The sequence below is a fragment of the Chiloscyllium punctatum genome, chromosome 14 (assembly GCF_047496795.1).
Source record: "Chiloscyllium punctatum isolate Juve2018m chromosome 14, sChiPun1.3, whole genome shotgun sequence".
NCBI classification, from domain to species: Eukaryota; Metazoa; Chordata; class Chondrichthyes; order Orectolobiformes; family Hemiscylliidae; genus Chiloscyllium; species Chiloscyllium punctatum.
In genome coordinates, this window is record NC_092752.1 from 77105519 (window position 1) to 77111518 (window position 6000).

Sequence of the window (6000 nt, forward strand, 5' to 3'; positions counted from 1 at the left end):
ACAGCGAGGGGGGACACACACGCACACAGCGAGGGGGGACACACGCACACAGCGAGGGGGGCGACACACGCACACAGCAAGGTGGGGGACACACGCATGCAGCGAGGTGGGGGACACACGCACACAGTGTGGGAGGGGGACACACGCACACAGTGTGGGAGGGGGACACACGCACACAGCGAGGGGGGACACACGCACACAGCGAGGTGGGGGATACACGCACACAGCGAGGTGGGGGACACGCACACAGCGAGGTAGGGGATCACATGCACGCAGCGAGGTGGGGGACACACGCACACAGTGAGGTAGGGGGACACACGCACGCAGCGAGTTGGGGTACACACGCACACAGCGAGGGGGGGAACACACGCACACAGCGAGGGGGGGACACGCTCACACACATTGAGGGAGGGGGACACACGCACACAGCGAGGGGGGACACACGCACAAAGCGAGGGGGGACACATGCACACAGCGAGGGGGGACACACACGCACACAGAGAGGGGGGACACACGCACACAGCGAGGGGGGCGACACACGCACACAGCAAGGTGGGGGACACACGCATGCAGCGAGGTGGGGGACACACGCACACAGTGTGGGAGGGGGACACACGCACACATTGTGGGAGGGGGACACACGCACACAGCGAGGGGGGACACACGCACACAGCGAGGTGGGGGATACACGCACACAGCGAGGTGGGGGACACGCACACAGCGAGGTAGGGGATCACATGCACGCAGCGAGGTGAGGGACACACGCACACAGTGAGGTAGGGGGACACACGCACGCAGCGAGTTGGGGTACACACGCACACAGCGAGGGGGGGAACACACGCACACAGCGAAGGGGGGACACGCTCACACACAGTGAGGGAGGGGGACACAAACACAGCGAAGGAGGGACACACACGCACACAGCGGGGGGGACACATGCACACAGCGGGGCGGGACACACGCACACAGCGAGGGGGGCACGCACACACACGGCGAGGGAGTGGGGCAGACACACACACAGCGAGGGGGGACGGACACACACACACACACACACACACACACACAGCGAGGGGGGACACACGTACACGCACACAGCGAGGGGGGACACACGCACACAGCGAGGTGGGGGATACACGCACACAGCGAGGTGGGGGACACGCACACAGCGAGGTAGGGGATCACATGCACGCAGCGAGGTGGGGGACACACGCACACAGTGAGGTAGGGGGACACACGCACGCAGCGAGTTGGGGTACACACGCACACAGCGAGGGGGGGAACACACGCACACAGCGAGGGGGGGACACGCTCACACACAGTGAGGGAGGGGGACACACGCACACAGCGAGGGGGGACACACGCACACAGCGAGGGGGGGAGACACGCACACAGCGAGGGGGGACACACACGCACGCAGCGAGGGGGGACACACGCACACAGCGAGGGGGGCGACACACGCACACAGCAAGGTGGGGGACACACGCATGCAGCGAGGTGGGGGACACACGCACACATTGTGGGAGGGGGACACACGCACACAGTGTGGGAGGGGGACACACGCACACAGCGAGGGGGGACACACGCACACAGCGAGGTGGGGGATACACGCACACAGCGAGGTGGGGGACACGCACACAGCGAGGTAGGGGATCACATGCACGCAGCGAGGTGGGGGACACACGCACACAGTGAGGTAGGGGGACACACGCACGCAGCGAGTTGGGGTACACACGCACACAGCGAGGGGGGGAACACACGCACACAGCGAAGGGGGGACACGCTCACACACAGTGAGGGAGGGGGACACAAACACAGCGAAGGAGGGACACACACGCACACAGCGGGGGGGACACATGCACACAGCGGGGTGGGACACACGCACACAGCGAGGGGGGCACGCACACACACACAGCGAGGGAGTGGGGCAGACACACACACAGCGAGGGGGGACGGACACACACACACACACACACACAGCGAGGGGGGACACACGTACACGCACACAGCGAGGTGGGGACACACGCACACAGCGAGGTGGGGATACACGCACACAGCGAGGGGGGGACACGCACGCAGCGAGGGGGGATACATGCACACACACAGTGAGGGAGAGACACGCACACACACAGCAAGGGGGGACACACGCACACACACACAGCGAGGGGGACACACACGCACACAGCGAGGATGACACACGCAAACACATAGCGAGGGGAGACACACGCACACAGCAAGGTGGGGGACACACGCACACACAGCGAGGTGGGGGACACACGCACACACACAGCGAGGTGGGGGACACACGCACACAGCGAGGGGGGGACACACGCACACAGCAGGGGGGGACACACGCACTCAGCGAGTGGGGGACACACGCACACAGCGAGGGGGGACACACGCACACAGCGAGGGGGGAGACACGCACACAGCGAGGGGGGGACACACGCACACAGCGAGGGGGGGACACACGCACACAGCAAGGGAGGGACACGGTCACACACAGCGAGGGGGGGACACACGCACACAGCGATGGGGGGACACACGCACACAGCAAGGGGGGGACACACGCACACAGCAAGGGGGGGACACACGCACACAGCGAGGGGGACACACACACACACAGCGAGGGGACACACACACACACACACAGCGAGGGGGGGACACGCACACACAGCGAGGGGACACACACGCACACAGCGAGGGGGGACACACGCACACAGCGAGGTGGGGGACACGCACACAGTGAGGGGGGTACACACGCACACAGCGAGGGTTGGACACACACACACACAGCGAGGGGGGACACAGGCACACGCACACAGTGAGGGGGGGCACACGCACACACACAGCGAGGGAGGGACACACACACACAGCGAGGGGGGGACACACGCACACAGCGAGGGGGGCGACACACACACACAGCGAGGGGGGAGACACGCACACAGCAAGGTGGGGGACACACGCAGGCAGCGAGGTGGGGGACACACGCACACAGTGTGGGAGGGGGACACAGGCACACAGTGTGGGAGGGGGAGACACGCACACAGCGAGGGAGGGACACACGCACACAGCGAGGGGGGGGACACACGCACACAGCGAGGGGGGACACACGCACACAGCGAGGGGGGGAGACACGCACACAGCGAGGGGGGACACACACGCACACAGCGAGGGGGGACACACGCACACAGCGAGGGGGGTGACACACGCACACAGCAAGGTGGGGGACACACGCATGCAGCGAGGTGGGGGACACACGCACACAGTGTGGGAGGGGGACACACGCACACAGTGTGGGAGGGGGACACACGCACACAGCGAGGGGGGACACACGCACACAGCGAGGTGGGGGATACACGCACACAGCGAGGTGGGGGACACGCACACAGCGAGGTAGGGGATCACATGCACGCAGCGAGGTGGGGGACACACGCACACAGTGAGGTAGGGGGACACACGCACGCAGCGAGTTGGGGTACACACGCACACAGCGAGGGGGGGAACACACGCACACAGCGAGGGGGGACACACGCACACAGCGAGGGGGGGAGACACGCACACAGCGAGGGGGGACACACACGCACACAGCGAGGGGGGACACACGCACACAACGAGGGGGGCGACACACGCACACAGCAAGGTGGGGGACACACGCATGCAGCGAGGTGGGGGACACACGCACACAGTGTGGGAGGGGGACACACGCACACAATGTGGGAGGGGGACACACGCACACAGCGAGGGGGGACACACGCACACAGCGAGGTGGGGGATACACGCACACAGCGAGGTGGGGGACACGCACACAGCGAGGTAGGGGATCACATGCATGCAGCGAGGTGGGGGACACACGCACACAGTGAGGTAGGGGGACACACGCACGCAGCGAGGTGGGGGACACACGCACACACACAGCGAGGTGGGGGACACACGCACACACACAGCGAGGGGGGACACACGCATACACACAGCGAGGGGGGACGGACACACACACACACAAAGCGAGGGGGGACACACGCACACGCACAAAGTGAGGGGGGGCACACGCACACACACAGTGTGGGAGGGACACACGCACACAGCAAGTGGGGGACACACGCACACAGCGAGGGGAGGACACACGCACACAGCTAGGGGTGGACACACGCACACAGCGAGGGGGGGACACACGCACACAGCGAGGGGGGACACACGCACACAGCGAGAGAGGGACACACGCACACAGCGAGGGGGGATACACGCACACAGCGAGAGAGGGACACCTGCACACAGCGAGGGGGGTCACACGCACAAAGCGAGGGGGGGACACACGCACACAGCGAGGGGGGGACACACGCACACAGCGAGGGGGGTCACACGCACACTGCGAGGGGGGGACACACGCACACAGCGAGGGGGGGACACTCGCACACAGCGAGGGGGGGACACACACACACAGTGAGGGGGGGACACACGCACACAGCGAGGGGGGGACACACACACACAGTGAGGGGGGACACACGCACACAGCGAGGGGGGGACACACACACACAGCGAGGGGGGACACACGCACACAGCGAGGGGAGGTCACGATCACAGACAGTGAAGGAGGAACACGCTCACACACAGCGAGGGGGGACACGCTCACACACAGCGAGGGAGGGACACACACACACAGCGAGGGGGGGACACACGCACACAGCGAGGGGAGGGACACACGCACACAGCGAGGGGACACACACACACACAGCGAGGGGGGGGACACGCACACAGCGAGGGGGGGACACACGCACACAGCGAGGGGGGGACACACGCACACAGCGAGGGGGGACACACGCACACAGCGAGGGGGGGACACACGCACACAGCGAGGGGAGGTCACGATCACAGACAGTGAAGGAGGAACACGCTCACACACTGCGAGGGGGGACACGCTCTCACACAGCGAGGGGGGACACACGCAAACAGCGAGGGGGGGGGACACACGCAAAAAGCGAGGGGGGGACACACGCAAACAGCGAGGGGGGGACATGATCACACACAGCGAGGGAGGGGGAACACGCTCACAGACAGCGAGGGAGGGACATGCACACACACAGCGAGGGGGGGACACACGCACACAGCGAGTGGGGGGACACACGCACACAGCGGGGGGGGGACACACGCACACAGAGAGAGGGGGACACACGCACACAGAGAGGGGGGCGACACACGCATACGGGGGGGCACACGCACACAGCGAGGGGGGGACACACGCACACAGCGAGGGGAGGGGACACGCACACAGCGAGTGGGGGACACACGCACACAGCGAGTGGGGGACACACGCACACAGCGATTGGGGGATACACGCACACAGCGAGGGGGGGGACATGCACACACACAGCGAGGGAGGGACACGCAGACACACAGCGAGGGAGGGACATGCACACACACAGCGAGGGGGCACACACGCACACACAGCGAGGGGGGACACACGCACACAGCGAGGGGGGACACACGCACACAGCGAGGGGGGACACACGCACACAGCGAGGGGGAAACACACACACACAGCGAGGGGGTGGACACACTTACACAAGTGAGGGAGGGGGACACATACACAGCGAAGGGAGGGACACGCTCACATACAGCGAGGGAGAGACACGGTCACACTCAGCGAGGGGGGGACACACGCACACAGCGAGGTGGGGGACACACGCACACAGCGAGGTGGGGGACACGCGCACACACAGCGAGGGGGGGACACACACACAGCAAAGGAGGGACACGCTCACACACAGCGAGGGGGGACATACGCACACAGCGAGGGGGGACACACACGCACGCAACGAGGGGGATACACGTACACAGCGAGTGGGGGACACACACGCACACAGCGAGGGGGGGGACACGCACACACACAGTGAGGGAGGGGGACACACACACAGCGAAGGAGGGACGCGCTCACAGACAGCGAGAGAGGGACACGCTCACACACAGCGAGGGGACACACACACACACAGCGAGGGAGGGGGCACG